The sequence below is a fragment of the Castor canadensis genome, chromosome X, assembly GCF_047511655.1.
Source record: "Castor canadensis chromosome X, mCasCan1.hap1v2, whole genome shotgun sequence".
Lineage (NCBI taxonomy): Eukaryota > Metazoa > Chordata > Mammalia > Rodentia > Castoridae > Castor > Castor canadensis.
In genome coordinates this window covers 67,685,088-67,708,693 of record NC_133405.1, presented here as the reverse complement: position 1 = coordinate 67,708,693, position 23,606 = coordinate 67,685,088, and the positions used below count along the sequence as shown (strand labels likewise).

The following is a 23,606-nucleotide window of genomic DNA, read 5'->3' as shown; positions in this document are numbered from 1 at the left end:
AGCAGGGGAAAAAAACCTTCCACCATTCCCCCCATCTGTCTGACAAGAGGGGCAGTACACTTTCTCACACATCCCAGTATAGCAAGCATAAATACCAAGATTGGACACCAAAAGAACAAGTCCAGAACTTTTGCTGAACGGACTAAACTTTTTGGTTTTGTTGCACCTAGTTTGTTTTTGTATTATTAATTTTACCATTACTATTTTTTATCCTTATTCTTAACCCCTTCACTTTCTCTCCCTTTCTTGTGCTACAACCCACTGTTCACCCCCAACTATTATTTCTGCCACTTGTCATTCACTCTCTCCCTCTGTCTTTGCCTCCCCCTCGCTTTCTCCAACCTGTCACCATATCAGCCCTCCTTCCTTCACATTTATCACCCACCGAGTAGCCTATTGTACCAACAGTGCACACCCCCAACACTCTGCAATCTCTGACACAAGCATCTTCCACTACAACAAGGGCTCCCAACCCCAGCAGCCTCCATACCTCTTCCCCATCCACCCCACCCCCCTTTCCTCCCACCCCTTTTAGCACCACCTTTATCAATTACCCAAATTTCTAACTCTAACCAAACAGCAATTCCCCCCCAACCAACTCCCACTGTTTATAGACATCATCATCAAGGGGTTTTCTATATAATATGTAAACAACTTGTCTGGCATTGAAACTGTGAATTTGTTATTGATAATTTACTCCACCAGGCCAGGGTCAGAAATAGCACATCAACCTAGCAAACAACTGAGTCAGTCACAATACAAAAATTAAACCAAGGGAAAGAAAACAGGAAATTAAAACCACCAACAAGCCAATCAAAAACATAGTTGCACAGCACCAATTAGAATGATGGGGAGAAGAAGAAGGCAAGGAAAAAAAAAACTCAAAGGAGGATTTAGTGGAAAATGCAGAAAATGAATACCCAGTTCCTGATCCAAACAAACAAAACAATGATAAATGTTACTAATGAGTTCAGTGATGTCCAGAAAAAAATCTCTCAAAGAGGAAATCATAGATGAGATCACAGAGAATCTGATGGAGAAGCTATAAGACACAGTTAACCAGAAAGTACAAGATGCACTCAAGAAATATCAAGACACTATAAATAAAGAAAAACTTGAGAAGAAACAGAAACAACAAAATGAACTCAGAGAGGACTTCAACAAACACTAAAGTGAAGAAAAGGAGACCATAAAAAAGGGATATATGAAATGAAGAAAACACAAGATATGGAAGATGAGTTGAACAAAATATAGAAAACCTCAGAAAAAAATCAAGCAGAAATTCTGCAAATAAAAGTCCCTTTAGTCAAATAAAAGGTACAAGACAGGCACTGGTGACTCACGCTTGTAATCCTAGCTATTCATGAGGCAGAGATCAAGAGGATTGTGGTTCAAAGCTAGCCTGGAAAAATAGTTCTGTGAGACCCTATCTCAAAAAAACCCTTCACATAAAAAGGCTGGTGGAGTGGCTCAAGGTGTCGGCACTGACTTCAAGCTCCAGTACCACAAAAATATAGAGTGAAAGGCCACTCCAACTGACCAGAACAAGTAGAAGACAGAATCTCAGGGCTCAAAGATAAATTATATATTAAAAAAAGAAAACAGAAGAACTCTTAGTCAAACAACTCAAGAGCTGTGAAAGGAATATATAAGAACTGAGTGACTCCATCAAAAGATCAAACCTGAGAATCACAGGCATTGAATAAGAAGAGATGCAAACCAAAGAGATATGTAATATATTCAACAAAATAATAACAGAAAATTTCCCAAATCTTGAGAAAGAATTGCCTGTTCAGGTACAGGATGCTTCCAGGACACCAAACAGACTTGACAAAAATAGAACCACTCCAACTAGCACAGAGAACAGAGAAAGAATATTGAAGCCTGTAAGACAGAAAAAAACAAATAATTTATAAATGTAAAGCCATCAAAATAGCAGCATATTTCTCAACAGAGACCTTAAAAGCAAGAAGGAAATGCAGTAAGATATTTCAAGTAGAAAAAGAAAATATTTCAGCCCTAGGATAGTCTACCCAGCAAAACTATCATTCAAAATTGAAGAAGTAATAAAAGTTTTCCATGATAAACAGAAACTAAAACAATATATGACCACCAAACCACAACCAGAAGATTCTACAAGGAATTCTGCACACAGAAGATGAAAGCAAGCAAAACCATGAGAGGACAGGAAGTATTAAACCACAGGAGAAGAAAAGACAAATAATTAGAGAGTAACATTTATTTGGCTGCACACACTTAAATACTTAAACAACAAAAACAACTAAATGGCAGGACCTTAATATCAGACTTAAAACCTAAAAGCTAGTACAGGAAAGAGCTAGGGATCTATTGGAAGCAATAGGCATAGGCAAGGACTTCCTCAGTAGAACTCAAGTGGCTAATCAACTAAGAGAAAGATTGACAAATGGGAGTATGTGAAATTGAAAAGCTTCTGCACTACAAAAGAAATGGTTTCTAAATTGAAGAGGCTACCGACAGAATGGGAGAAAATCTTTGATAGATATACATCAGACAAAGGACTGATGACCTGAATATACAGGGTGCTCAAAAAACTAAACTCCCCCAAAAATTGATGACCTAATAAAGAATTGGGCGACTGAACTAAATAGATCTTTTCCAAAGAAGAAGTCCAAATGGATAAAAAATGCAAGGAAAAATGCTCACTAAACCTTAGCCAAAAAGGAAATGCAAATCAAAACCACACTAAGGTTCCACCTCATTCCTGTTAGAATAGCTACCATCAAGAACACAATCAGCAACAAATGTTGGTGAGGATGTGGGGAAAAAGGAACCCTCATGCACTGCTGGTGGGAAGGTAAGCTAGTACAACCACTATAGAAAACAATATGGAAGCTGTTTAAAAAACTAAAAGTAGATCTGCCATACCATCCAGCAATATCACTCCCACTGTTATACTGGAAGAAATGTGAGTCAGGTTACTATAAAGACAACTGCACACCCATGCTTATTGCAGCACTATTCACAATAGCCAAGCTATGGAAAGAGCTAAGATGCCTCACTACTGACAAATGGATTAAGAAAATGTAGTATTTATATGCAATGGAATTTTATTCAGCCACAAAGAATAATGAAATTTTGTCATTTGCAGGTAAATGGATGGAAATGGAGAGCATCATCTTAAGCGAAGTTAGGTTCAGAAAGCCAAAAATTGCATGTTCTCCCTCATATGCAGATTATAGATCTAAAATAAATGCAGTAATATTATTGGACATGGGCCACACCAAGAGGAGAATGCACAGGAGGGCTAGGGCAAGGGAAGGATACTAAAAACTTGAATGTGGTTGATGTGCTCACTGTATAGGACCTAATATAGTAATCCTAAACTGGTAAGGCCACTATGATAAGAGGTTAGAGAGTGTTGAAGAGGTCTGTTTGAGATGACCGAATTTGGGTTGTAATACATGTATGCATGGAAACAACACAAGAAATCTCCCTATATAGCTATCTTTATTTCAGACTAGCAAAAACACCATGTTTTTCTTATTATCTTTTATGATTTTTCTTCTACAAAATCAGAGAACAAGATGGCACAACAAGTTCTGCTTTGAGGAGGGTGTAGTACAAATAATGTATACATATATAAGTAAATGCAAAAATGATACCTGTTTAGACTGTTGCAGGAATCTGGCAAGAGGGGATGAGAGAGAGCAGTGGAGGGAGTAAATTCAGGTATGATACATTTGAGGGGGTGAATTCAAATATATTTGACACATTGTAAGAACTTTTGAAAATATTCCAATGTTTCCCCACCCAGCACAGCAATAATAATAAAAAAGAGTTGAAAACACCAAGTTTTGGTGACTATGCAAAGAAATGAGAATTTTCATAATACATTGTTTGGGTGGTGGTAAATGGGAAGAAACTGTTTTGAAATTGTCTTTCAGTATCTCTTAAAATTAAACACATACATATCTGTGATCAGCGATCTCATTCTGAAGTTTGTATAAAGCATAACTGTGTCAATGTCACCAGAGAAAATATGAGATTTTAGGATAATACTATGTGTAAGTAATTTAAACTTAGAAGTATTCCAAATTTTTATTAACAATACAAATATCTATTGTAAGTAAAAACTACATAATAAACTACTGATGTACACTAAAAAAACAATAGTTATTAATAGTTTTAAAATTAGAAGGTGTGAGTCCTCCAACTTTGTTCTATTACTTCAAGAATGTTTGGACTATTCATGGTCCTTTCAGATTTCATATGAATTTTAGAATGAACTTTGTTTTATCTGTGAAACACATTTTTGAGATTTTGTTAAGAATTGCATTGAATCTGTAGATCACTTTGGATGATATTTACATCTCAACATTATTAAGTTTTCCAGTCCATGATTATGGAGATCTCCCCATTTATTGGTGTCTTCTTCAATTTTTTCCAGAAACGTTTTGTAATTTTCACTGTACAGACTTTTACCTCCTTTGTCAAGTTTATTCTCACCATTTTATTCCTTTGATATTATGTAGATTGAATTGTTATACTAATTTTCTTTTTGGATAGTTCATTGTTGGTGTATAGAAGCACAACTGGTTTTGCATGTTGAATTTGTGCATTGCAATTTTGCTTAAGTCATTTGTTAGCTTTTATGGTTTGAGGTGGAATCTTTATTTTCTAAATATAATATCACTTATCTGAATACAAACATGATTTTTCTTCTTTCTTTCCAATTTGGATATCTGTACTTTATATTTACTGCCTAATTGCTCTGGCTATGACTTCCTGCACCATATTGAATACTAGTGATGGAGGCAGGCATCCTTGCCTTATTCCCAATCTTGCTTATTATTTACAGGTTTTTTTTTTTTTTTTTTTTTTACAATTTCTTCATGATTTAGTCATTACAGGCTATGTGCTGTTAGGAATGTTTCCAATTTATTACTATACAATTATTCATAGTATTCTCCTACATCTTTTTATTTCTGTAAAATCAGTGGCTATGTCTTCTTTTTCCTTTTGATTTTAATTATTTATTTATCTCTTTTTTCCTTTGTTAATCTCGCTAAAAGTTTGTTAATTTTGTTGATTTTTAAGAGGCAACTCTTGATTTCATTGATTATTCTGTATTGTTTTTCTATACTCTGTGTTTGTCTCCATGCTAATCATTATTCTCTCCTCCCTTCTAGCTTTGGGCTTAGTTTCTTTATACAGAGTTACTTAAGGTGTAAAGCTACATTGTTAATTTGAGATCTTTCTTCTTTTCTTATGAAAACATTTATAACTACAAATTTCCTTTTTAGTACTGCTTTCACTGAATCCCATAGGTTTTTGTTTATTGTGTTTTCATTTTTCTTCATGTAATTTCTCATTTCTCTTGTGGGTTCTTTGATCCATTAGTTTTCTGAGTGTGCTGCTTAATTTCCACATGTTTGTGTTTTTTCCAGTTTTCCATCTACTCTTGATTTACAGTTTCCTTTCAATGCTATCAGAAAAAACTTTGTATTATTTTAATAACTTTAGATTTAGTAGACTTGTTTTATGACCTAACATATGGCCTTTCTTAGAGAATATTCCATGCATGCTTGAAAAATGTTTATTTTGCTGTATTGCTGCATGAATTAATTCATATAACTCTTTTACATCTGATTGGTTTACACTGTTACTCAAGTTCTCTATTTCCCTTTTGATTTTCTGTTTACAACTATTACTACAGGGCTGCCTATTTCTACCTTCAATTATGTCAAGGCTTGTGTCATATGTTTAGTTGTTCTGATGATTGGTGCACATACGTTTATAATTTTATATCTTCTTGGTAAATATATCACTATATAATGCTTTTCGTCTCTTGTAACAAATTTTGTTCAGAAAATCTACTTTATCTGATGTTAGTACAGCAAATCTTGATCTCTCCAGGGTTACTATTTATATAGAATATCTCTTTCCAATGTTTACTTCTGACCTATGCATAATTTTGTATCTGAATTGAGTTACCAATATAAACATATAAATGTGATCAAAGTACTTCATATATGTTAAAATTGTTTTAAAGGGGGTAAAGAATAAGAAAGGGTTAATGGGGGGGTGAATTTCATCAAAGTACATTAAATGTATGCACAGAAAATCACAAAGAAACCCCTTTGCACAATTAAGGTATGCACATAAAAAGAGACAAAAGACAGTTGTTTTTAAAACCTTTGTCTAGTATGTTTAAAACTTCTACTTTTTAGAAATAATTTCTAGAGATTTACTTTCTTTCCTCCTTCAATGGGCAATGCATTTCTATTTTGTTATATGCCTTGTGATCCTTTGTTGGAAATTGGACAACAAGAAAGAGCTATCTCTGCTATTGTTCCCATGCATGGAGCCATTCTGTATGGAAACACCTTTACAAATCAACTCTGTTTGAAGCCTTAAAGTCCTTTTGTGCCTTTTCTAGGTATACATGTTCTCTTGGCCTCTGTGTGTACTTTTCCCAAAATATTTGGTATAAACATTTGCTCTTAAATGCCTTTATTTCCCTGAGCTTCTTCTTCAGTCTTAGCTATTCTGTTGTATTCTTCCTCCCATAATCTCTTATCCAGAGATTTGTCCCATAATCTCTTTTCCAGGGGCATTTAATACTCCATAATCGCCTAGGTTTTCCTGAACTCATAACTGCTGCTTTTGTATGTGACTTTTCCTATTTTGAGATTTGAGTTAGTTGACATGAAGACCAACCTCTCAGGCATCCCACAGACAGGTAAGAACACTGAAAATTTCATCTGTTCTTCATTCTTCAGTTTATGGAAGCAGACAAAGGATCAAGCCACTGTTTACCCCAAACCATGCCATGCTAGAGATGGAGTAGGACAAGCACAAACTGTGTTACTATTTTGGAATGTTGTTTTTCTCTATTAGTTGTTTGTTTTGTCCCTGTAGAATTTGATTTTAATTCCTCCTGCAATGTATAAGTCATTTTCTAGTCATTTTTAAGTATAGTCACCCCTCTGAATTCATGGGTTCTGCATCCATGAACTCAACTGTGGTAAAAATGGAATGGAAAGGAATCAGTCTTAGCAGCTCTTGTTGGCAGACAGTAGCCATGTCTTGCAACCCACATGAGCTCTTATCCTACAAACCTAACTGGGGTAGACTGGAGATGCAGAAAGGATAAAAGATAGAAGAGAAACATGCACAAATCTGGGGACAGGTGTGATGGGCACCCAAATGGAGACACAGAACAGCCTTGTTACTTCTTTTTTACTTCTCTTCTCTCTTACTTTGCTTCTTTTCTCTATTCTTTAAAACCTTACTTCTTTTCTCTTTTCTTTAAAACCTTACTTCTTTTCTCTTTTCTTTAAAACCTTACTTCTTTTCTATTCTTTAAAGCCATTGCTATTTTCTATTCTTTAAAGTCTTTAAAGTCTCAGTCCTTAGACTCACAGACACACAACAGCAGCCACCCCCCTTGCAAGCAGACAGCAGTCAGAAGCAGCAGCAGCAGCAGCCTCACAAGCAGCCCACAGCAGCCACACTTCGCAAGCAGCCAACCAACATCCCCATCCTCCTTCAGGCAGTCTTTTATATACAGTATAAACAAGGAGGTGTAGGAACAGATCTCGGGGAGGGCTGTGACATTGTCACAAGAGAAACCTGTGATTGCTACTCTCTGAACATAAACATTTAGGAAAAGCAGCTGTGCTGCATTTTGCCTTCTCCTCCTTCTGCAGCTGGAGCCATGCCAAACTCAGCCTGCAGATTATTTAGCATAACTGTGCTTATGTCAAATTCTCATAGGTTTCTCATAATTGGCTCCCCATATCTCCCCCTTTTTTATTTCTTAAATGCTCCCAATGAAGCCTGATCCCCCATCCAAGAAGCTGTCTTTGCACCATGTATAGTCTGAGTTAAATGGAATATTTTCATGAAACCTCTGTTGCATGCTAGGGTTGTTAGGGTACAGTTTCTCAAGGACAAGGTAAAACCTCCTTGACTATGAGCCACCTGTAAGGCAGCCTGTAGAGGACTCTTCACAAGAGTAAGAAATCTCTTGGCCCTTGGAGGTAACCCCAAAAGCATGGTTCCCAGTACTTGACAAGCCAGAGCATCCTCCTGACCCTCCTCCTCTGACACTGAATCAGAATCAGAATCATCTCTGGACTGAATTTTAATTTTAAGGTGGGGCTGACTGTTGGAGCCAACATGGCTATTTTTCTGGGATTTACTATGTGTCTAGAATTTCCTTTGAATTTCTTACTCTGGGCGCTATGAGCAGCTTTCTGCAAGCTCCAAAGTGTCACAGACCTCAAGCTAGGTTCTGCAAGGTTTCCTGTAACTGTGACCACATTCTGTAGGGGGGATGAGGGGGAACTCTGTAACCAACTTGTTTCTCTGTAACTGACTTGTCTTTCTGACCACCTGTGAACCACATACTGCAAAACCCCTCTATTTACATAAACCACTGAGGGGATATATAACTCATGTCCTGACACTGATTGAGGCTCAAGGCTTTGAGAAATTATCTACCCTGAGTCCGCTAGTGTAGTAACATTCCTGCTTCCTGCAAAGTGGTCTTGGTGACATAGTGTCCCTCACCATTTGCTGCAACATTTCTGGTGCATTGGCCAGGAAAGGGAGAGAACAAAGTTGGCATTTTTGCCTCCCTGGCTGTTGGACTGTGGCCCAACTCCTGGAGATGCAACCCAACTGAGGCACCAATGGACACTTAGTCTAGACAGCTAGGAAAGCCTTCCATGGTGACTGAGGCCACAGGTCTGTACCCATCAACAGAACCTGGGCAGAGACTCCAGGAACCAGGAAAATTTGGAGTGGCACCTGTCTAGTACAGGTAGGACCCAAGTCCATGAGATTAGGCCCATCTGTGAGAAAACAGAAGAGGGGCATGGTGACTCCCTAGGTTCCCACTAGTACTCTTGAATGTGTTTTTTTGTTTTTTGTGATTATTCAAGGGGAAGCTGGGATACCTTCCAGACCAGGTTTGTTGGGTTGGTTGAATGTGTGGTGTACAACTGAGAGTATGAAAGGAGTGTGACTTTTGTTACCACATGGTGTGAGGAGTCTTTTTCCAGAAGCCAGAGGCATTCTCATATGGTCTAGGGTGACCCTCCCATGGGGCATTGGTCCAGGGTTTATACAGGCTCACTAAGGCTAAAAGATGTCTGAAATATCTCCATGAGGAGAGCAGCTAGGGATGGACAAAGTGAAAGTTGTCTGTTTTCCCTTTGTGTTGGAAACTGAGGACCCCATACCTCATTTCCAAACTCCTTGATCCTCTTCTACCTTGTCTCAATATGGGTAGGAGCCAAAGTAAAAAGATTCTTTTGCAATGTATGCTTGCAATGTATGCTTTTGCAATGTATGCATGCAATGTATGCTTGACAACTTCATGAAAGGATACACAGGTGATTATGGCATGGAACTCACACCCTAGAAACTTTGGAGATTCTGTCAAATAGATTGGGTGTACTTTAAGGTTGGATGGCCTTCTGAGTGATCTCTAGATTGAGAAATCATTCGTAGGGACTATCAGGTAGTGAGAAGAACACCAGGTCATCCTGACCAGTTAACCCCCACATAGACATATGGCAGACATTCGCAGCTCATCCTCCTCCTTGGCTTAAGAAATGCTTTGAAGACAGTTGTTTAAAGAAATGATGGCAAGGGCTACAAATGCTGAAACTCTTAAAAGAAAGGAAAAGAAAGTAAAGGCTCCTCCCCCAGTGCTCCAGGCTGATCCTGACCTGTCCCCACCACCATATGCCCCAGATTATCCACCCATGCCTTGGCCGCCCTTGCAGATACCACAACAGACTCAGAACCTGAGGACTCAGGAGACCCCTCTTCTCCTACCACATCAGGAGTTTCAACCAGCTCCCCTGCACAGTCAGGAGCTTGCCCAAAAACCTGCTCAACAGCACAGGTAGCATTCCAGATGCCTCTCAGGGAGACCAGAGTGCCCATGTGGTATAATCAAAATGGTGAGTTGCAAGAGGGTGGGCCCTTGTTCATTTATCAGCCCTTCACCACCACGGATCTCCTAAATTGGAAATATCATACCCCCTCATACACTGAGAAACCACAGGCCATGGTTGACTTGGTTCAGTCCATCATCCAAACTCACAATCCCACCTGGCAGGATTGGAGACAATTGCTCCAAATGCTCCTCAGTGTGGAGGAACACAGATGAGATGTCCAGGAAGCCCTTCACTGGCTTGAGGCTCATGCCAATGGGACAAATGATGTGTGAGCTTATGCCCAGAAAGTCTTTCCAGAAGCAGAGCCTACATTGGACCCTAATGAAGCAGAAGACCAAGACAACTTACACAGATATAGAGAGGCTCCAATGGCAGGTCTAAGAGAAGTGGGGAAAAAGGCCATAAACATGAACAAAGTCTCAGAGATCTTACAGAAGTCTGATGAGAGCCCAGCACAGTTCTATGAGAGACTATATGAATTATACTGTCTATATTCTCCCTTCAATCCTGAGGCCCCTGAAAATCAGAGAATGATCAATACTGCCTTTGTGGGGTAAGCCCAGGGGTACATTAGAAGAAAGTCACAAAAATTAGAAGGGTTTGCAGGCATGAATGCATCACAACTTCTAGAAGTGGCAACAAAGGTGTTTGTTAACTGAGACCAGGAAGCTCAAAAGGAGGCAGAACAAAAGATAAAAAAGAAAGTAGATCTCCTGGCAGCAGCATTAAATGGATGGAGGGGGGCACAGTTCCAGTCAGGGCAAAGGCCAAAGAACAGGCAAAGGGGGACCCTAGGAAACTCCCTACAAGCAGAGCCCCAGGGATCAGAGCCACTAAAGAAAAATCAGTGTGCCTTCTGTCACCAAGAGGGACACTGGAGAAATGAGTGTCCATAGCTCCAGGCCAGATGAAGAGTGACAAAAGAGAAAGACGACTTTGTGTGGCTTCAAGCATTGAGTGGGCTGACTGGGCTCTTTCCTCCTCAGTCCCCAAGAGCCCATGGTCTGTATGTCAGTAGGGGGCCAACCTGCAGATTTAATGGTGGACACTGGTGTTGAGCATTCTGTGGTGACCTGACAGGTGGCACAAATTTCAAAAAGACACCAGACAATTGTGGGGGACACAGGGACCCAAGCCCACCACCCTTTTCTCCAGCCCCGAAAGTGTATTCTGGGAGGACATCTCATGACTCATGAGCTTCACTATATACCAGAATGTCCAGTAGCACTGATGGACCAAAATCTGCTAAGCAAGCTGTGGGCCAAGATCAGTTTTCAGAGGATGGACAAGCAGCTTTGAGCTTTGGCTCAGGGTTCCCTAGGGTCCTAGCCCTCGTCACTCCCCGGGAAGAAGAATGGAGATTACATTCAGTAAAGACTGCCTTAATGGGGCCAGAGATGCCCTTTAGGGCTCTGGAAGTATGGGCAGAAGACAATCCTCTGGGGCTAGCCATCAACATTCCACCAGTGGTGATAGAGATAAGGCTTAGAGTCACTCCAGTAAAAATGAGGCAACACCCAATACAGACAAGGGAAGAGAAGGGATATCTCATCACTTCCAGAGACTTTTAAACTATGGAATCCTGAGACTTTGTCAGTCTGCCTGGAGCACTCCCTTGCTGCCAGTTCAGAAGCCAGGCATTAATGATTACCACCCAGTGCAGGATCTCCAGGCAGTCAATCAAGCAGCAGTGACTCTGCAACCGATGGTTCCTAACCTATACACCTTGCTAGCCCTGATACCAGCAGAGGCAATCTGCTTCTCATGCTTGGACAAAAGATACATTTTTCTGTGTCCAGTTGGCACCTGTGAGCCAACCTATCTTTTCTTTCCAATGAGAGAACCTGCAGTCAGGGGGGCAACAACAGTTAACCTGGACCCATCTCCCATAGGGTTTCAAGAACTCCCCAACCACCTTTGGAACTGCGCTGGCATCAGATTTGCGAGCATACCCAGCAGAGGAAGCTGGCTGCACACTCTTACAATATATGGATGACTTCTTCCTTGCAGCAGCTTACCACCAAGACTGTCTTAAAAGGACAGAACTCCTACTCCATCTCTTATGGGAAGCTGGATACAAGGTATCTAAAAAGAAGGCCCAGATCTGTCAAGACCAGGTCAAATATTTGGGGTTTCACATCTCCCAAGGCCAGCAGAGCCTTGGTGCAGAAAGAAAACAAGCTGTCTGTTCAATCCCGACTCAGACTTCAAAAAGACAGATCCATGAGTTCTTGGAAGCAACTGGGTTCTGCTGGATTTGGATACCTAGTTTCTCATTGCTAGTAAGGCCTTTGTATGAAGCCACAAAGAGGGGTGAAAGGGAACCCCTAATCTGGGAATCTGAACAGCAACCAGTTTTTATGCCATCAAGGAGTCAGTGCCCCTGCTCTGGGACTCCCAGATGTGAGAAAGACTTTCTTCCTCTATGTGCATGAGAGAAATGGCATAGCAGTTGGAGTCCTGACCCAATTCCTAGCTTCATGGTATTGCCCTGTGGCTTATCTTTCCAAACAGTTGGATTCAGTGGCAAAGGGATGGCTTCCCAGCTTGTGAGCTCTTGCAGCCATAGCCTTGCTGGTATCAGAGGCAGAAAAGTTAACACTGGGAGGGGAAATAACTGTTAGGGTCTCACATTCTGCAGTGACTCTAATGGAATACAAGGGACAGTATTGGCTGACAAATACCAGGATGGTCAGATACCAGAGTATGCTCTGTGAAAATCCACAAGTGAAGCTAGAGGTTGTCCAGACTTTAAAACTGGTGACCCTCCTCCCATCAGCTGTGGGGCCTCTGGACCATGACTGTGTTGAGGTGATTAATGAGGTCTTCTCAAGCTGCCCTGATCTCAGAGACCTGCCCCTAGTTCAGCCTGACCTTGAATTATTCACAGACAAGAAAGCTTCCTTAAAGAAGTAGCAAGATATACTGGGTATGCAGTGGTATCTCTGGATTCAGTCCTGGAAGCTCAGGCTCTAGCTCCAGGCACGTCAGTGCAAAAAGCTGAACTTGTTGCACTGACATGCACCCTCCTCCTGGCAGCTGGAAAGACTGTTAACATATACACAGACTCTAAATATGCCTTTACCACTCTTAATGTTCATGGATATAGACAAAGAAAGGGGACTAATTGCCTCAGGAGGAAGAGACATAAAATATGTGTCAGAGATTCTTGAACTCCTGGAAGCAGTGTGGGCCCCTAAAAAGGTCGCCGTTATGCATTGTCCAGGGCATTAAAAAGGCAAGTCTGTGGTGGCATTGGGAAACTGGAGAGAAGATCAGGTAGCTCACGCAGCAGCTCTCTGAGTGTCACCCACCCTGCTTGTGGCTGTAACTGCTGAACTCCTTTCTACCCCAGTGACAGAATGTGTTCCACATTACTCCAGTCATGAATGTGAGTAGCTTACTCAAGAGAAAGGAAAATATTGCAGAGGGGGATGGTATCAGCTTGCAGATGGGCAGATAGTGATTCCAGAGACACTAGCCCCCACCTTTATAAAGAATGCTTATTGGGACTCTCATATGGGGAAGTCAGCCCTTGAGCAATTGTTGAGCCAGCATTTCTATGTCCCCTCGCCCCCATCTCACCAGCTTAGCAAGCAATTTTTGTAAGCAATGTGAAACATGTGCCAAAAATAACCCCAGGCAGGGGCCTCTCCCTAAACTGGTAGTCCAACATGTAGGTAGTTCCCCTTTTGAAGACTTAGCAGTAGGCTTTACTGAGCTGCCTCAAACCAGAAGCTACAAATATCTTCTGGTGATTGTGTGCACATTCTCTGGATGGATAGAGGCTTTCTCCACCAGAACAAAGAAGGCCCAAGAAGTGGTCTGTGCTTTACTAAAGGAAATAATTCCCAGGTATGGGATCCCCATCTCCATTGGGTCAGACAATGGACCAACTTTTGTGGCAGAAGTTCTTAAACAACTGGAAAAGGGACTAAAAATAACCTTCATACAGCATACCGGCTTCAGAGTTCAGGCAAAGTTGAAAGAATGAATCAGAAACTAAAAACTCAGATGCGTAAACTCTTGTCAGGGAATATACCTGACATGGGAACAAGTCTTGCCATTGTTCTTACCTAGGGTCAGGTGTAATCCCACCAAACAGACTGGGTTCTCACCCTATGAGATTCTCTATGGAAGGCCACCCCCATTAATAAAGGACATTAAGGGAGATCTAAAAGAGATAGGAAATCTAACTTTGCTCCAACAGATACACTGTTTGAGAAAAGTGCTCAATGACTTACACTGCCTTATTCAAGAAAGACTCCCTATTAGCTTAACTACTGATGTACATTCCTTTAATCCAGGTGACCAAGTTTGGATAAAGGAATGGAATCTTCAGCCTCTCCAGCCTTGGTGGAGAGGGACTTGTTCAGTGATCCTAACCACTTCCACAGCAATCGAGGTGGCGGAGATCACCCCATGGATCCACCACACCTGAGTGAAGAAGGCAGATCCTGAGTGGAAGAGTCAATTGGACTCCAGTGATCCACTCAAACTGACCCTGAGGAGGCAACCTTCAGCCTTGCCCTAGTCACAAACTGGAGCTGACTAGTGTACGCATGGCAGAAGCTTGAGGAGTCAACTGGACAGACAGTTGGTGGACTGTTATTTCTCATGGGCAATGTTCTGTGGTGATGTTTGAGTTCTGCCATCCCTTACCCATCTCTCTTTTTGGTATTGTAACCTTATTTTGGTCAGTACCAATAATAGTAACTGCCCCAGCAGGACAAAGCCAAATAAAGGGGCTCTTTCTGGCAATCTTTCTCCTCCTACTGACAGGATGTGGTATTGTTTCTGGTTGTTTCTATTCTGGGTTCCTCCTACAAGCCTAACCCCTCATGTGTGAGTTTCACTTGTGTACTACTCAGACTAGGGATGCCATTACCAGAACCTTGCTGTTCCATAATTATTACTCATGTGCAGGTACTGTTATTGGGTCATGTTTTCACAATGGTACTACTTACTCAGTGTGCTGTCACAGCAATCAGCACACCTGCTTTGACCCTGTATATGCTCCCTCAGAGCAATGGCTAGAGGTCCAGCACACTACAGGGTCCCTAATTACCCAGACCCAGATCATTAACCCCCATCAGACAGTATCAGTCTATTTTAATGCTTGTGTGACAACTAGCCATAATTCTGATGCCGATGTCTCTGAGTGTACAACCCTCTCATGGGTAAGGAGCTATACTATAGAAAACAAGTACACATGTGAAGAACAGCCAAATGGATATAAATATAGGTGTTATGGAGACCCTTGTGCCCTTTTTGGAGATGTGTAACTTGGGCCACATGGGCTGGAGCCCAAGAAAGCAATAAGTCTGCCATTCTCCAAAAGAGAGCTGCACCACCTGATTGTTTCTGGGGAGCGTGCAATCCTGTCAATTTCACTATCCTTAACTTCACAGATTCCAGATGGAGATGGGAAAAGGGCCACATAATAGGCATCTGCATAGGTGGCCTATGGAATGACCCAAGAGAAAAACTAGTTTTAAAGATGGTCATTGTCTTATGCAAGACCACATCCTACCAAGTTTTTCATTCCTTCTATGAGGAGATGGAAAAAGGCCCTCTTCCCACTTCCATCATTACCAGAAATTTGTTCCTGTCTTTAAGAGACAATAGTCTCTTAATGTCACTTCTTGCTATGTGTGCAGGGGAGCAAATATGGGAGATCACTGGCCCTGGGAGGCCAAAGAATTAGATCCCCAGAAATCCCCCACTGGGAAAAAGCATCCTCACCTTGAGGAAGAAACTTGTCTCCTAAAAACTTCCATTATTGGTAAAAACTGTCTTGCCCAGTGGGGAAGAAAGTTCGACAACCCTGTCAGGAGCTTAACGTGCCTGGGTCAGCAATTTCATAATGCCACTGACAGAAAAACCCAGTGCTGGAGGTCTCCAAACCATTCTGAGCCAAACACACAGCCCTTGTCTAGTTTGCCCTGCCTCCAAAAGGCATGGTACAAGGTTGACATACACATAGAGTGGTGAGCCCCAGGATGATTATATTGGATATGTGGAAGGACTGCCTATGCCAGGCTGCCCCAGAACTGGGCCAGGGCCTGTGTATTACAGACAATACATCCCTCATTTTTCCTCCTCTCCTTACCTCAAGGTGAACAGCTGGGAATTCCAGTCTATGAAGAAAAAAGGCATCCAAGGAGTAGGAGGGCTGTACAAAAGAGTATACAGATTGGAAACCGGAAAGATGATGAATGGCCCCCAGAGGGCATAATTCAGTATTATGGGCCAGCCACACAGACTGAGGATGTCTCTTGGGGCTACCGGACTCCAATATTTATGCTCAACCATATCATACTGCTCCAGGCAGTGGAAGAGAACATAACCAATGAAACTGCAAAAGCCCTCAATATACTAGCTAAGCAGAGCACCAAGATGCACAATACAATTCATTAAAACCACTTAGCTCTAGATTACCCTTAGTCTCAGAAGGGGGATTTTGTGACAAATGCAATTTGAGTAACTATTGTCTTTAGATTGATGACATGGGAAAAGCAATAGAAGAGATCACAGAGAGAATGAGAAAGATTGCTCATGTTCCAATTCAGACTTGGAAAGGGTGGAACCCTGATGATTTGCTTGGAGGATGGTTCTCTACAATAGGAGGGTTTAAAACAATGTTTGGGCTTTAGTAATTATAGTGTTGGGTTGTCTTATATTCCCATGCATGCTGTCACTGGTCATGCGGTCCATATTGACCCTGTTGGAAGCCATGGTAGAACGAAAAACAGTTGCACAATTTTATTTGGGTTGCCAAAGAGTAAATCCCATCCCTGAGGATGAAAAAAATGATGCATTTTGACAAATAAAATGTCAAAGTATCAAAGGGGGAGATGTTGGAGCCAACGTGGCTATTTTTCTGGGATTTACTGTGTGTCTAGAATTTACCTTGAATTCCCTACTCTGGGGGCTACAAGCAGCTTTCTGCAAGCTCCAAAGTGTCACAGACCTCAAGCTAGGCTCTGCAAGGTTTCCTGTAACTGTGACCACAGTCTGTAGGGGAGTTGAGGAGAAACTCTGTAACCAACTTGTTTCTCTGTAACTGACTTGTCATTCTGACTACCAGTGAACAATATACTGAAAAAAACCCCTGTTTACATAAACACTTGGGAGGTATATAACTCATTGGTTGAGGCTCAAGGCTTTGAGAAATTATCTCCCCTGAGTCCACTAGTGTAATAACATTCCTGCTTCCTGCAAAGTGGTCTTGGTGACTTTGTTTCCCTCACCATTTCTGTCAACAGATGGTTCAGCAGCTCCACCACCCACAGCATCTTGTTACTGCCTCTCATACTCCTGTATGACTGGATGTAAGGGGTGAGTCTCACATCCTGGCTACTTCTTTTCTCTATTACTTTACTTAGACCATAGCCTGAAAGTGACATGGATCTATTCCCTTACTTTTCTCTATTTCTCTATTACTTCTTACTTAAGGGGTAAGTCTCACATCCTGCCTACTTCTTTTCTCTATTACTTTATTTCTTATAGCTTTTTAAAGGCCTATATATAGAGTTCCCATGTTTTTACACCTGACTGTATTCAATTCGCTCTCCTCCTCACTTTACTTATTTTTCTCTTCCTTCTATTCCTTTCTTCTATTACACACATGCTTCTCAGAGAGTGTCTCCTCATCTCAGGCTTTGAGTTCCCCCATAGCTAGGTCCCTTTTCAGGCACCACCTCTCCCAACCCATGAAAACTTGTCCTACTGACCTAAATGGGAGCAACTGGAGATGCAGAAAGGACAAAAGATATAGAAAACAAATACGCAGAAAGTTGGGGTCAGGTGTGCTGGGCACTCGGATGTAGATGCACAACAGCCACTTTTACATCTTTTTTACTTCTCTTCTCTTCTTTTTCTTTGCTTCTGTTCTGTATTCTTTAAAACCTTACTTCTTTTCTATTCTTTAAAGTCTTGGTCCTTAGACTTGCACTGTCCTGTGTTTCTTTTAATCTCGGTCTCAGTCCTCAGACTCATAGACACACAACAGCAGCCGCCAGCAGCATCAACAGAAGCAGCCAGCAGTGTCATCAGCAGCAGCCAATCTCACAAGCAGCCAACCAACAACCCCATCCTCCTTCAGCCAGTCTTTTATATACAGTATAAACAAGGAGGTGTAGCAACAGTTCTTGGGAAGGGCTGTGACACTGTAACAAGAGAAACCTGTGATCACTACTCTCTGAACATAAACATTTAGGAAAAGCAGCTGTGCTGCATTTTGCCCTTGGCCCCTTCTGCAGCTGTGGTGGTGCCAAACTCAGCCTGCAGATTATTGAGCATAACTGTGCTTATGTTAAGTTTTCATAGTATTCTCATAATCCGCTCCCCACAACCGTGCCCACTGACATTTAACCACAGGGCAAAAACAGAAGCTGACAGCTGCTGACATGAACTCATAGCAAGGTAACCACAATAGCAAAAGCAGAGCAACAGAAGTAAAGACCCTCTTTTCCCCCTTTCCTTGCCTTGGTAGAGACAGGCTTGTACTCAAATTAGGAATGTAAAAGCTGTCCTCCAATGAGCCTGCATTGACCCCCTGCCTTGATGTACTCAAAACCTGCTAATGTATACAAGTAATAACCCTACTGTGTCCAGGGCTCAGATTTTGGGAGTTATCCCACTGTGCCATGGTGCTGCCAATAAAGTGCTGCTTCCAGATCTCAGTGTCATGACCCCTTTGCTCCTGATATATTTCTGGTGCATTGGTTGGGAAACTGAGAACTGGAGACAGTGGTCTTCCACCTCCCTTGTTCCCTAGAGACCTGCCCAGGATGCCACAGGACCAGCCATGTCCTCTGGTGCCAACAGATGATTTCTCCCATTGAGGAAGGGCTTCTCCCAGTGCAAACATCATGCACCCTGTGGCAACAACAGTACCTGAGGAGGTCTAGGAACTAGCATCTGGAGCACTGCCCATCAGACTGGTAAGAACCCTGGTTCCAGTGGTAGTGTTTACCTCTAAGTGGCAGAAGGGGAGACTGATCACCTCCCAGAGTCAAGTTGTCTGAGTATTTTCAAGTAGATGAAAGGAAACTGCAACTCTTAGGGAACTCTTAAAACAATCCCTGGGTGGAGGGCTGATGTTATATGAAAGTGTATGAGAGTGAGATCCTGAGACACAGCCCAGCTGTGAACTGAGTGCAGAGTCCTGATTCATGGATCCGTGGTGAATTCATATGGTGATCCAGGGTGAACTCTAACAGGGCCTCTGGTCCAGGACTTATACAGACTCATTAAGGCCATGAGATGCCTAAATCCCCACAAGGGGAGCAGCTGGAGATGAACGAAGCAAGTGATGTTAATTTTCTTATTCCTGTGTGTCGGAAAGGACCCCTTACCTTTCCTCCAAAATCCCAACCCATCTAGGTCTGTCTTGAAGTCTGGTATTGGGTGTAAAATGGGTGGACAAGAGAGCAAGTGTACCCCTTTAGAATGCATGCTAAAGAACTTTAAAAAGGGATTTACTGATGACTTTGGTATCAAACTCACTCCTCAAAAACTATGAAACTTTTATGAGATTGACCGGACCAGTTTTGAGGTAGGATGGCCATTTAAAGGGTCATTTGACCCAGAGATTATCCAGTATTTTTATTTGGCGGTCACAGGAAAACCAGGGCACCCAGATCAGTTCCCATATATAAATATTTGGTGGGATCTTAAGCCCTTGGGGCTTAAGGCTTACGCAGAGCAACAACCCAAGATTATGGTGACAAGGTTCATAGACACGGGCACCATATGCCCAAAGAAACCCCCAAAAAACTTTTCCTGACAGTTGACCCTGAAGACAGCCCACTGCCCTACAGCCTCTCAGACCCACTGCCACCAAGAGTGCCAACCACTCCACTGGCACCCTCACTCTCTTCAATGGAGGATTCTTCACCAGAGAGTCCTTCCGGGACCACAACACCTACTCCTGAGATGTCTCCTCAATCTCCAGAGCCTAAGTTTAGAACCCTCTGACCCTGCCAAGGTCCAAGAAGTCAGACAAACAGCCAAAATTCTAAGGCACTTCAGATGCCACTGAGGGAGACATGAACTCTGTTTTACACTGACCAGGAGGGCCAAATCCAGGGAGGTCACCATATCTTTCATTACCAGCCATTCACCATCACAGACCTCTTGAATTGGAAAAACCACACTCCCTCATCTATCAAGAACCTCTGCTCAAAAGGATGAACTCACAGCTCTCACCAGAACCCTACAATTGGCAACAGGGGTCCAGGCAAACATCTACACAGACTCTAAGTATGCTTTTTCCACCCTATATGTCCATGGAGCTCTGTACAAAGAAAAAGGACTCATAAATTCAGGAGGTAAAGACATTAAGTATGGCCAAGAAATACTGGAGTTATTAGAAACTGTTTGGTCCCCCAAAGGAGTAGCAGTAACACACTGTAGAGGCCATCAAAAGGGAAACTCAATCACCACCCCAGGAAACTGAAAGGCAGATCAAGCAGCACAAAAAATTGCAGCTAGCAGTGAATCAGCCTTCCTTGCACCTGTTCTGGAGGCCACCCTCTTACCAACACCATTAAGAGACTGGAACCCTGAGTATTCACAGCATGAATAAAATTGTTTTGACACTGAAGAGGGAGGACTCCTCAAAGAAGGATGGTGAAGGCTCAAAGATGGACAAAGTTATCCCAGAAGCTCCAGCCTTCTCAGTAGTACAATCATACCACCAAGACACCCACATTGGCTAGACTGCACTGGAAGCTGCTCTCAAAAAATATCTCTACATCCCCCAACTATCCATCATAGCCTGTGCTGTTTGTGAGCCATGATGCTTTGCACAAAAAACAATTGACACCAGAGGCCCAAGTCACCATCAGGCATCCAGAGCATTGGAACCACCCCATTCAAGAACATCCAAATGGACTTTACAGAGCTTTCCCAGGCCAATGGAAACAAATATCTACTAGTATGTGTCTGCACCTTTTTGGGTTGGGTAAAAGCCTTCCCAGACCAAGCCAAAAGAGCCCAAGAAGTGACCTGACTTCTCCTAAAGGAAATCATTCCCTGCTATGGCATCCCTTTCACCAAAGGATCAGACAATGGGCCTGCCTTTATAGCTGAGGTTGTTCAAGCCCTATCACAGGGTCTAAACATTCACTGGAAGCTGCACATGGCCTATTGCCCTCAGAGCTCAGGAAAGATAGAACCCATGAACTGGACTTTAAAACTACAGCTAAGTAAATTGTGCCAGGAGACCCACCTAAAATACACTCAAGTTCTGCCTGTTGCCCTCCTTAGAATCAGGTGCAGCCCTAATAAGCAAACCAGATCTTCTCCTTATGAAATCTTGTATGAAATGCCTCCTCCTTTGATTAAAGGTTTTAGGGAAAATCTATTAAAAAAACGGCAATCTTACCCTACAACAACAAATAAAAGACTTAGGGACAGTTTTAGTCAAGCTCCATAAATGGGTCCAGGAACATTTCCCAATAAGCCTCTCTACTGTAGTACATCCTTATCAGCCAGGAGATTTAGTATGTGTAATAAAATGAAATGTACAACCATTAAAGGCCCCATGGAGGAGCCCCTATATTGTCCTCTTATGTACCCCCACTGCTTTCAAGGTGGCTGAGGTGACCTCCTGGATTCATCACAGCCATCTAAAAACCAGCAGTGTCCACTAGAGTGGAGTGGAAGTATTTTCCAGATCCACAACAGCCTGAAAAGCTCATCTTCCACAGACAGCCCAACACAGCACCATGGTGACAACCTGCCCTGCTTCAGATACTCCATGGTCTGACTGATCTACATATGGCTGAAACTGGGACTTACAACAAAGGACTTTAAAGGATTAATGCCATAGCTCCCCCTAACTAGAGCCCTAGCTCTTTTCCTCTTTTGTTTTGCAACTATCCCTAACACCCTGTAAAGAGCATAATGTCCCCCTTTATGATCTTGATGCTCATACAAATCGTTACACTCATGGGAGCCTCTTCCTCTCCAGCCAAAAAGGCTGAGTTTACATGGTGCTCAGAATGTTATAAACCACTCTCCAAAGGCCTCCTCTGGATCTGGGGAAGTGGTCCCCAGTGCTTTCAAACCACCACTCATATACCAAGCACCTGCTACTGGGAGGCTCAAGTATACATGGAAGGAAAAGAAAAAATTCTAAAAGACAAAAATTACCTGCAATTCTACTGGGCAATGTCATGGGAATCTAGATTGCTGGGTCTGTTGGGAATATCAGACCTGCCTTCCAAAAGCGATGCTCACCCACAACCTAGATTTTTGCTCTTGCTCAAACAAAAAGGACAACAGTTAAGAGTCCCTATTTTTCAAGACTTAAAAACAAAACCTAAAAAAAGACCTCCCTGGGCTAAAAGAACTCCCAGAAATAGGAGGCCCACACCGCTAGGCAGGCCACCCCAAAGAATTATTGAGACTTATGGTCCAGTCACCTGGGTACACAATGATAGCTGGAGATATAGAACCCACATCGAGACAGTGTCCTCCCAGTGAGATCTGGACTTTGTTACAAGAATAAATTAGGAGTTCAGCTCCATTTTTAAAACAAGGAACATTTCCTGAAACAAAGGCTACATTGTTAAACATAATAAATGCAAACAACCTCCACATCATACTCATGATTAGTTTCTGTATTATTAGCTGATTACTTTGGTGCCTGCATGTGTGTGTGTGTATTGTTCCAGATTTTAGAATCTTTTATGTACTAAATATGCATATAATGTGTTCCCTTGTTAACAGATGGGCTAGCCATGTGCAAAGCTTCTTGTTGGTGGCTTTGTTTGCCCTGCTCACTGCATAAAGTGATGGAAATGGAAATTATTTACTACGGTAACCCTGTCTCTATTAGGGCTAAATCATTTGCATAAGAAACATAAGACTGAAACATGTCACCAATTGTTTGCGCCATCTCTTTGGAGATTTTTGCAAACAAGGAAGAAACAATTGTTTTAGCTTCGTGAGATAATTTTGCTATAATCCCAGTAAAAGATAAAAAAATGAACTGGATGCCCTCGCAAACCACATTCTAACCTCTGAAGCCTTTCATCTGATATGCTTGGCACAACCACCCATACAATCATTTGCATGGATCTACATAAATTATAAATCTATCTCTACTCTGTTACAAGCACTGATCATGCTGCTAGCTCTGGAACATTTCTGGAGGCAGTGAGAAAGGGGTAGATTAGCCGTACGTACAGAAATTACCATGTTGTGTGCAGGCCATTTTTAGCCTCACTTTTAATGTACTTAGATCTGTTAGAGGGGTTTCTTCACCAACTCTAACATTTGTACAGAGGTTTATCAAAATAACATTCATCCTGAAGTAGGATCCCCTTTGGCAGAAAGTCAAATATCTTCTAGCTATTTATAAAATATATATTAAATTGTGAAACGCATAACCCTGCTAAGCTTATAGAACATTAAAACTTATTGTATATGGGCAACTTTATTTTGTTACCTATTACCACTCCTCCTCACTACCCATCCTCTCTTTAAATAATGACTACTCTATTTCTATGAGATTAACTTTTAAATTTTTAAATATTCATGAAAACACATGGGACTTGTTTTTTTGTGTCTAGATTATTTCATTTAGCATAATGTCCTCTAGTTTCATTTCTGTTGCTACAAATGATGAAA

The 23,606-nt window shown here is 41.8% G+C and overlaps 1 long non-coding RNA gene across 1 annotated transcript in view; it reads left to right on the top strand.

Moving 5' to 3' along the window:
- The window catches only part of LOC141419917 (uncharacterized), a 71,120-nt gene extending 56,422 nt beyond the window's left edge, over positions 1 to 14,698 (top strand). The window contains exon 3 of the long non-coding RNA XR_012444648.1: positions 14,267 to 14,698. This is a non-coding gene — a long non-coding RNA (uncharacterized lncRNA). The remainder of the gene's footprint in view (positions 1 to 14,266) is intronic.
- The last annotated feature ends 8,908 nt before the right edge of the window (positions 14,699 to 23,606 follow it).